The sequence below is a fragment of the Rhinopithecus roxellana genome, chromosome 8 (assembly GCF_007565055.1).
Source record: "Rhinopithecus roxellana isolate Shanxi Qingling chromosome 8, ASM756505v1, whole genome shotgun sequence".
Classification (NCBI taxonomy): domain Eukaryota; kingdom Metazoa; phylum Chordata; class Mammalia; order Primates; family Cercopithecidae; genus Rhinopithecus; species Rhinopithecus roxellana.
Genome location: NC_044556.1, coordinates 35,359,940 through 35,370,224, shown reverse-complemented (window position 1 = coordinate 35,370,224; position 10,285 = coordinate 35,359,940). Strand labels below are relative to the sequence as shown.

At 45.7% G+C, this 10,285-nt stretch overlaps 1 long non-coding RNA gene across 1 annotated transcript in view; it reads right to left on the bottom strand.

The window, feature by feature from the left end:
- Nucleotides 1–2,369: 2,369 nt before the first annotated feature.
- The window catches only part of LOC115899125, a 59,827-nt gene continuing 51,911 nt past the window's right edge, over nt 2,370–10,285 (bottom strand). The window contains exon 3 of the long non-coding RNA XR_004058795.1: nt 2,370–2,809. This is a non-coding gene — a long non-coding RNA (uncharacterized LOC115899125). The remainder of the gene's footprint in view (nt 2,810–10,285) is intronic.

The following is a 10,285-nucleotide window of genomic DNA, read 5'->3' as shown; positions in this document are numbered from 1 at the left end:
ATCACCTGAGGTCAGGAGTTTGAAACCAGCCTGGCCAACATGGTGAAATCAGACTCTACTAAAAATACAAAAATTAGCCTGGCGTGTTGCAGGTGCCTGTAATCCCAGCTACTTGGGAGGCTGAGGCAGGAGAATTGCTTGAACTCCGGAAGCGAAGGTTCCAACGAGCCAAGATTGAAGCATTGCACTCCAGCCTGAGTGACAAGAGCGAGACTCTGTCTCAAAAACAAACAAAAAAAAAAAACAAAAAAGAAAACCCTGGTTCCTTTAGGGATAATTGTATTTAGAACAATCTGGGTTCTAGGTGTACTAATTTGTACTGGAGTATCATGGCTTGTAGGCCCTTTCAGAGGACAGACTATCACGCTAATACACACAAAACAAATGCACACATATGCACACACACACAATTTATAAAACTATGTGCTCACATTGATATTTACAATTCTGATCCAGCACTGCAGAGTTCATTCTAGCCATCCCCCTTTCCATATTTATTTATTTATTTCAGATGGAGTTTTACTCTTTTCGCCCCGGCTGGAGTGCTACAGTGCAATCTCGGCTCACTACAACCTCCACCTGCTGGGTTGAAGCGATCCTCCTGCCTCAGCCTCTCGAGTATTTGGGATTACAGGTGCCTGCCACCACGCCCGGCTACGTTTTTGTATTTGTAGTAGAGACGGGGTTTCACCATGTTGTCCAGGCTGGTCTTGAACTCCCAGCCTCAAGCAATCCACCTACCTTGGCCTCCCAAAGTGCTGGGATTACAGGCATGAGCCACTGCGCCTGGCCTCTGTGGAACCATTCTTAACTACTACACCCAACCACCCATAAATGTTCCTTCTTGCCAGGCACAGTGGCTCACACCTGTAATCCCAACACTTTGGGAGGCTGAGATGGGTGGATCACCTGAGGTTGGGAGTTCGAGACTAGCCTGTCAAATATGGTGAAACCCCACCTCTACTAAAAATACAAAATTAGCCAGGTATGGTGACAGGTGCCTCTAGTCTCAGCTGCTCGGGAAGCTGAGGCAGAAGAATTACTTGAAGTTGGGAGGTGGAGGTTGCAGTGAGCCTGAAATTGTGCCGCTGCACTCCAGCCTGGGCAACAGAGTGAGACTCCATCTCAAAAAAATAAAAACAGAAGGAGAAAAAGGAAACATGTTTATGTATTATAGGGCATTAGGAAAATATCTGTTTTCCTGCTTATAGGTTTAGATTCAGGGATCTGAAACTCCAATTATTTCAGAGGACAGGCTAGTACTATAAATGGGTGAAGCAATCAGCTATAATAGGGAGGAGTAGAGACTGCGGGGGGTGGGGAATGGAAATTGCATGGCTCTTCTTTTTTTTTTGAGACGGAGTCTCGCTCTGTCGCCCGGGCTGGAGTGCAGTGGCTGGATCTCAGCTCACTGCAAGCTCCGCCTCCCGGGTTTAGGCCATTCTCCTGCCTCAGCCTCCCGAGTAGCTGGGACTACAGGGGCCGCCACCTCACCCGGCTAGTTTTTTGTATTTTTTAGTAGAGACGGGGTTTCACCGTGTTAGCCAGGATGGTCTCGGTCTCCTGACCTCGTGATCTGCCCGTCTCGGCCTCCCAAAGTGCTGGGATTACAGGTTTGAGCCACCGCGCCCGGTCTTTTTTTTTTTTTTAAATGGAGTCTTGCTAGTCACCCAGGCTTCAGTGCAATGGTGCGATGTAGGCTCAGTGTAATGGTGTGATCTAGGCTCACTGCAACCTCCACCTCCTGGGTTTAAGCAATTCTCCTGCCTCAGCCTCCCGAGTAGCTGGGATTACAGGTGCCCACTGCCATGGCCAGCTAATTTTTGTATTTTTAGTAGAGATGGGGTTTCACCATGTTGGCCCCGGCTGGTCTCCAACTCCTGACCTCAGGTGATCCACCCGCCTCGGCCTCCCAAAGTGCTGGGATTACAGTCATGAGCCACTGCACCCGTCTGAAATTGCACGCCTCTTCTAAAGACATTAAAAATAATTTTAAGGGCCGGGCATGGTGGCTCACGCCTGTAATCCTAGCACCTTGGGAGGCCAAGGTGGGTGGATCACCTGAGGTCAGGAGTTCGAGACCAGCCTGACCAACATGGAAAAATCCTGTCTGTACTAAAAATACAAAATTAGCCAGGGGTGGTGCCGCATGCCTGTAATTCCAGCTACTCAGGAGGTTGAGGCAGGAGAATTGCTCGAACCCAGGAGGCAGAGGTTGTAGTGAGCCAAGGTCGTGCCATTGCACTCCAGACTGGGCAACAAGAGTGAAACTCTGTCTAAACAAACAAATAAACAAAAATTTAAAACAGCAACAACACATGGTGCTAATCAAAGATGTCTGTGGGCTGAATTCACTTCAAAGGCAGCTCTCATTTGTGAACTTTAGTTTATACTTTACAATTGTCTTTGTGAATTAACATTTGCCCTTGAAAGGTGTGTGAATTAACATTTGCCCTTGCATGTGTGGATTTAGGTCAGTGTGTTCCAACAGTTACTGGCTGGACAATTTTAAGGATAAAGAGGCATATTTGTCACTCACAGTGGTGAGGAAACAAACACTTGGAGGGCCTATGTACCAACCTGGGCTCTTCTGTGGCCTGGAACATCAAAAGCTATGACAAGTTTGCGAGAGTTTTCTGAAGCATTTGGGGTTTTTTTTGACCAAATAACTCAGACTTGGAGAATGAACCATGGGGAGAGGCAAGAGAGTTCCCAGGATGAGACCAACTCTGTGAGTATTGATTGGAGGTTCCCAAAGGTAGGTAGATGGCCACACAGCAGAAGTTAGGAAATGGCAGGGCTGTCAGACCTGTGGGTAGGGTAAAAAGATTATAAATTAGATATTCTACAAGGCAACCCCTTGGGAAGGAAGTAATATCTTGTTAGCGTTCCTGGGACAATCAGAAAGGTCATTTAGCAAGACTACCATTGATAAACTAAAACTTGGATGTACATAAAAATCCATAACTTGATCAATTAGTATAACTAATCTCATTTTGTTTCCCAACACCTGACTTCCTCTTATGGTGGTAGCTGCAGGGCAAGGGACTCATTTTGCTCGCCTCCCTTGTAGAGTCTTTTGTGGTAAAAGTTCATTAAGCTAAAACCATAGTGACATGAGAAATTTGAGAGTGGAATATAGACTTTATTCTTAAAGCAATGAGTCTGTGTGGCATGAGTCTAAGTTCCTAATGAATGAGATTAAGTGAAAGTATTTATGGGACTTCTAGGAAGACAGCTTAAAAATAGAGCTCCTACTTATCAAATGCACTATAATTGTGTAACCAGAGCAGATTGTGTTGTGTTTAATTTTTCCCTCTTCCTAAAGTATTATTTCCTTCAGTTACTTCAACCATTCACTAAGTCTAATAGACTTATACTACTACCTTATGTGGTGAAGGTATAGAGAATAAGGGGAAGAAGAACTAAAGAAAAAGGTGCCTTGCCTCACATTTACTCTTACGCTACACCCATCACAGGGAATAATATCCTACAAAAGAAGAGCGTCCAGGAGTTTGGGGCCGTGATCTGCAATTAAGTGAGTGGGGACCCATGATGGAGCAGATGGTTGGGGCGGAGCATATGATGTACTTGGCACCTGGGAACAGCATGCAATTTCCAAGTACTAGGGTGATAACTCAGAAGGGACATAAAACGATAACCCTCCACCTACACTAGAGTAAGGCGAGAGACTAATTCTAGCAGTAGTCATGCTAAGTGGTATTCTTTTTTTTTTTTTTTTTTTTTCTTGAGACAAAGTCTTGCTCTCTCGACCAGGCTGGAGTGCAATGGCACCATCTCAGCTGACTGCAACCTCCGCCTCTCAGGTTCAAGCGATTCTCCTGCCTCAGCCTCCTGAGTAAGGCTGCGATTACAGGCATGCACCACCACACTCGGCTAATTTTTGTATTTTTAATAGAAATGGAGTTTCACCATGTTGTCCAGGCTGGTCTGGAACTCCTGACCTCGTGATCGGCCCACCTCAGCCTTCCAAAGTGCTGAGATTACAGGCGTGAGCCACCATGCCCGGCCCCCTATTCTTTTAGTATGCATTAAAACCACATAGGGGATATGACTGTTACTACGTTGGTAAAATGTTATAAGGGGCTGGAAGATCACTATTTGCTCTTCAACAGCCTTTCCTTAGCCTAAAACAGCTTTGCTTATCTTTCTTTCTTTATTTATTTACTTGAGACGGAGTCTCGCTCTGTCACCCAGACTGGAGTGCAGTGGCAGGATCTCAGCTCACTACAACCTCTGCCTCCCAGGTTCAAGCCATTCTCCTGCCTCAGCCTCCCAAGTAGCTGGGATTACAGGCGCCCGCCACCACATCTGGCTGATTTCTGTATTTTTAGTAGAGATGGGGTTTCACCATGTTGGCCAGGCTGGTCTCGAACTCCTGACCTCAGGTGATCCACCCTCCTTGGCCTCCCAAAGTGCTGAGATTACAGGCATGAGCCTTCGCACCCAGTCATGTTTATCATTATTGTTAATAGAGCTTATGAGACTATAACTCAAATAATCATAGTTTCCAATTGAAAATTTTCTGAACTTCATGATCTGAGGAATCAAGGACTTATGAAATAAAATATGAAATCTGGACCTTTCCAGATAATTTAGGACCTATCATTGCCCCAACCAAAACACATAGGCAAACTCATGGGCACGTATTAATAATTAGCTTTATACTCCTGAAATTGTGATTTTGACCTCCCTTAGAGTCTCAGTAATGAAGGATTAAGTTCATATTGCTATCTCTTGAATAAAGGTTCAAAAGTAAGGTTTAAATCAGAGGATAGGTCAGAATAGCTATATTCTCTTTTTCAGTTCTGGGTGGTTTCTCTTTTGTTTTTTTTTGAGACGGAGTCTTGCTCTTTCGCCCAGGCTGGAGTGCAGTGGCACCATCTCAGCTCACTGCAACCTCTGCCTCCCGGTTCAAGGGATTCTCCTGCCTCAAGTAGCTGGGATTACAGGCACGTGCCACCACGCCCAGCTAAGTTTTTGTATTTTTAGTACAGATGGGGTTTCTTTTTTTTTTTTTTTTTGAGACGGAGTCTCGCTCTGTCTCCAAGGCTGGAGTGCAGTGGCCAGAGTTCAGCTCACTGCAAGCTCCGCCTCCCGGGTTCACGCCATTCTCCTGCCTCAGCCTCCCGAGCAGCTGGGACCACAGGCGCCCGCCACCTCGCCTGGCTAGTTTTTTGTATTTTTTAGTAGAGACGGGATTTCACCGTGTTAGCCCGGATGGTCTTGATCTCCTGACCTTGTGATCCACCCGTCTCGGCCTCCCAAAGTGCTGGGATTTCAGGCTTGAGCCACCGCGCCCGGCCCAGATGGGGTTTCACTGTGTTAGCCAGGATGTTCTCAATCTCCTGACCTCGTGATCTGCCTGCCTTGGCCTCCCAAAATGCTGGGATTACAGGCGTGAACCACTGTGCCCGGCTTCTGGGTGGTTTTCATAGCAATCTGTAGCAAGACAGATACAGAGCCATGGTAGTGGAAAAATTCCTCTTACTTTTTGCTTTTTATTTTTACTTATTTTTTATTTTAATTTTTTGAGGCAGAGCGTCACTCTTGTTACCCAGGCTGGAGTGCAACGGCGCGATCTCGACTCACTGCAACCTCCGCCTCCCGGGTTCAAGCGTTTCTCCTGCCTCAGCTTCCCGAGTAGCTGGGATTACAGGTGTGTGCCACCACGCCTGGCTAATTTTTTGTATTTTTAATAGAGATGGGTTTCACCATGTTGGTCACACTGGTCTCAAATTCCTGAACATAAGTGATCCACCTGACTCTGCCTCCAAAAGTACTGGGAATACAGGTGTGAGCCACTGCACCCAGCCTTCTTTTGCTTTTTTTTTTTTGAGACCGAGTCTCACTCTGTCACCCAGGCTGGAGTGCAATGGCATGGTCTCAGCTCGCTGTAACCTCCACCTTTCAGGTTTCAAGTGATTCTCCTGCCTCAGCCTCCCAAATAGCTGGGACTACAAGCACATGCCACCATACCCGGCTAATTTTTGTATTTTTAGTAGAGATGGGGTTTCACTGTGTTGGCCAGGCTGGTCTCAAACTCCTGACCTTGTGATCTGCCTGCCTTGGTCTCCCAAAGTGCTGGGATTACAGGCATGAGCCACCGCACCCAGCTTCCTTTTGCTTTTTAATCATTACAGATGATTTGGGAGGTTATTTGTCAAGTGAAGACCAGCCCTCCTTAAATTTGTTCCCACTTTTCCTAGACCTAGATAGATGCCCAACTGCTTAACATATTATCTTCAGTTGGTTCTCCTCATATCAAATATCAACTTGCAAAATAATCTTTTTTTTTGAGACGGAGTCTCGCTCTGCCACCCAGGCTGAAGTGCAACGGCGCGATCTCGACTCACTGCAACCTACGCCTCCTGAGTTCAAGTGATTCTCCTGCCTCAGCCTCCCGAGTAGCTGGGACTACAGGCACGTGCTGCCACGCCCGGCTAATTTTTTTGTATTTTTAGTAGAGACGAGGTTTCACAGTGTTAGCAAGGATGGTCTCGATCTCCTGACCTCGTGATCCACCTGCCTCGGCCTCCCAAATGGGATTACAGGCGTGAGTCACCATGCCCGGCCGATCAACTTGCAAAATATTCTGAGAAGTGAGACAAGCAGTGTCCACGTTCTCCCATGAAGGAGGCTAGCAAAAATAAACTAAGGCCCCCTGCTTTAAGGGTAAAGGTCATAATTCCACTCTCCAATGTTTCTATTATTTCAGCCTAGTGAACTTTCACCCACAAAAAACCTTCTTTGAACAGTGTGATCAAAAACAAAAACAAGGTCTTTAGTTTTTTTTTTTTTTTTTTTTTTTTTTTTAGATTGTTTACTTACAGCTAAACCTTTAGACAGGAGGCCAACTCTCAGTGGTCACTTTCAAATAGGTTTACTTTGGACTGGCAAGATTTTAAAAAAATCCACAACTTTCAAATAGACATGTGAATAATGCCAGTATTCTTGACTTTATCTGTTTTTCTAAAGTATTTACTCTCTCTAAGGGAACACCTTAGGGGAGTACTATGGATTTAAGAGAATGACTTTAATGGGGACTCTGTGTCCAGTCCTAAAGTAAGGAGTGTAGTTGATTGGATGTTGACCAACAGATTTGAGGTGGCATCATCAGTTCTGCAGGTAAGTGGAGGAGAGAGACAGGTAGAGAAAGTCAGCAAGCTGTGTCAAATGTGCCTTCACGTTCCTTTATTCACATAGCACCGTCTCTTTTAGGATCATGCATGCCCCTTTATCTACTGCTTTTTCAGTATAAGATCAAGGGTAAAGTTAAAGGGGAAAAGCAATTACTGTCTTAAAAGTCTCATTCTTGTGCTTTAGAAATGTTCTTCTCCTGGGCTTCCCTGAGAAAGCAAAGTTCAGTGTCCAAGTGGTCCTTCTGTATTTAAGGAACATTAAGAGAAGAATAAGAAATTTTTGGACAAAATGGGTTGTAGAACAAAGAGAAGAGCCTTTGTAAAATTATATTTGAAAATGAACATTTTAACTTGAAACTGCTGGTAAAAATGTCATATTTTTTTTTTTTTTTTTTTTTTTTTTTTTTGAGACGGAGTCTTGCTCTGTCACCCAGGCTGGAGTGCTGTGGCCGGATCTCAGCTCACTGCAAGCTCCGCCTCCCGGGTTCACGCCATTCTCCTGTCTCAGCCTCCCGAGTAGCTGGGACTACAGGCGCCGCCACTTCGCCCGGCTAGTTTTTTGTAGTTTTTAGTAGAGACGGGATTTCACCGTGTTAGCCAGGATGGTCTCGATCTCCTGACCTCGTGATCTGCCCGTCTCGGCCTCCCAAAGTGCTGGGATTACAGGCTTGAGCCACCGCGCCCGGCCAAAAATGTCAGATTAATCAATTTTTATAATACCGCACTTAGAGGCAGTGCGGTATTCCAGAACTCCCAAGTATTTGGAATACAGTTGAGGGCCTAGATATAAATGAGCCATCAAAAAGCACACGTGGCAGGGCACAATGGCTCACATCTACAATCCCAGCAGTTTGGAGGGCCAAGGCAGGAGGCTCGTTTGAGTCTAGGTGTTTGAGACCAGTCTGGGTAACGTAATAAGACCCCATCTCTCAAAAACTAAAAAAAAAATAAAAAAAATAGCTGGGCATGGTGGCATTTGGCTAAAGTTCCAGCTATGCAGGAGGCTGAGGTGGGAGGATTGATTGTCACTTGAGCCTGGGAGGTCAAGACTGCAGCTATTTAGCCCAGACAATAATTCTGGAGGTTATTCACAACAATTATAAAATTCCTACCATTTATTATTTACTGGGTGCTTATTATGGCCTACTGGGCACTATCCTATGTAATAGTGTAATTATTATTCCCAGTTTACAGCTGAGAAAACCAAAACCCAGATAAAGTAACTTGGCAAAGGCTACATGTATAGTAATTGACAGAAGCAAGCTCAAAACAACCTGTCATACTTCAAACCTTAACTATTATGCTTTATTGTCCTATATTCCAATGCTCATTACTTACTGATATATTATCAAAAAAGGCAAATCACCAGGCGTGGTGGCTCAGGCCTGTAATCCCAGCACTTCAGGAAGCTGAAGTGGGCAGATCACCTGAGGTCAGAAGTTCGAGACCAGCTGAGCCAATATGGCAAAACCCCATCTCTACTAAAAATACAAAAATTAGCTGGGCATGGTGGCGAGCACCTGTAATCCCAGCTACTCCAGTGGTTGAGGCTGGAGAATTGCTTGAACCCAGGAGGTGGAGGTTGCAGTGAGCCAAGACTGCGCCACTGCACTCGAGCCTGGGTAACAAGAGCAAAACTCTGTCGCGAAAAAAAGGCCGGGCGCTGTGGCTAATGCCTAGGGAGGCTGAGGCAGGCGGATCACCTGAGGTCAGAAGTTTGAGACCAGCCTGACCAACATGGAGAAACTCCATCTCTACTTCAAATACAAAATTAGCCAGGCGTGGTGGCGCATGCCTGTAATCCCAGCTACTCAGGTGACTGAGGCAGGAGAATCGCTTAAACCCAGGAGGCAGGCAGAGGTTGCGATGAGCTGAGATCGTACCATTGCACTCCAGCCTGGGCAACAAGAGCGAAACTCCATCTCAAAAAACAAACAAAAAAGGCAAATCTATCTTTTATATTCTTTGATAAACATCATAGGGAACTATACTTAATGTGTCTCAGGACATTTTAAATCTAGTAAGTATACATTTGTTGGCATTTTGAAGAGTAAGCTTCAAATATCTACAAATTTCACTCACATGGGAGAGAAAAGTTAATGCCTCCATTTATTCATATGTTGGTTCAAAGAAGGTTTGACAGGCCAGGTGCGGTGGCTCACACCTGTAATCCCAGCACTTTGGGAGGCTGAGGCAGGAGGATCACCTGAGGTCAGGAGTTCGAAACCAGCCTGGCAAACATGGTGAAACCCCATCTCTACTAAAACTACAAAAATTAGTCAGGCATGATAACATGTCTGTAATCCCAGCTACTCCGGAGGCTGAGGCAGGAGAATCGCTTGAACCTGGGAGACAGAGACTGCAGTGAGCCAAGAGTACGCCACTGCACTCCCGCCTGGGCAACAGAGCAAGACTCTGTCTCAAAAACAAACAAACAAACAAACAAAAAAGAAGGTTTGACTCTCTGCATATCTTTGATGTTTGTCTCAATCATGTCTTAACGGACCCATTTTATTTAAAACTCCCTCAGTTCAGAGGTAATCAACTCTTTTCAGTTTGCTAGGACATTCCCAATGCTAAAACTGGAATAAGTCCCACACACCAGGAAATTTCTCTGTCCTGGGCAAATTGGAAAATTAGTCACCCTGGCTTCACAGCACTTATGAGTGCTTCAAGGTTGCTTTCAGATGATGGTAATGATGATAAATACGATCTGATAAGGCTCCACCAGCCATCAGCTCCATCATGGCTTAAGTTGTCTCTTGGGAAGAAAGATAGAATAAGTTGGGGAGGCCGGGCGCGGTGGCTCAAGCCTGTAATCCCAGCACTTTGGGAGGCTGAGATGGGCGGATCACGAGGTCAGGAGATCGAGACCATCCTGGCTAACACGGTGAAACCCCGTCTCTACTAAAAAATACAAAAAACTAGCCGGGTGAGGTGGCGGGCGCCTGTAGTCCCAGCTACTCGGGAGGCTGAGGCAGGAGAATGGCATAAACCTGGGAGGCGGAGCTTGCAGTGAGCTGAGATCCGGCCACTGCACTCCAGCCTGGGCAACAGAGCGAGACTCTGTCTCAAAAAAAAAAAAGAATTGCGTTCTAAGCCACATGTTTTTCCACCAAAGA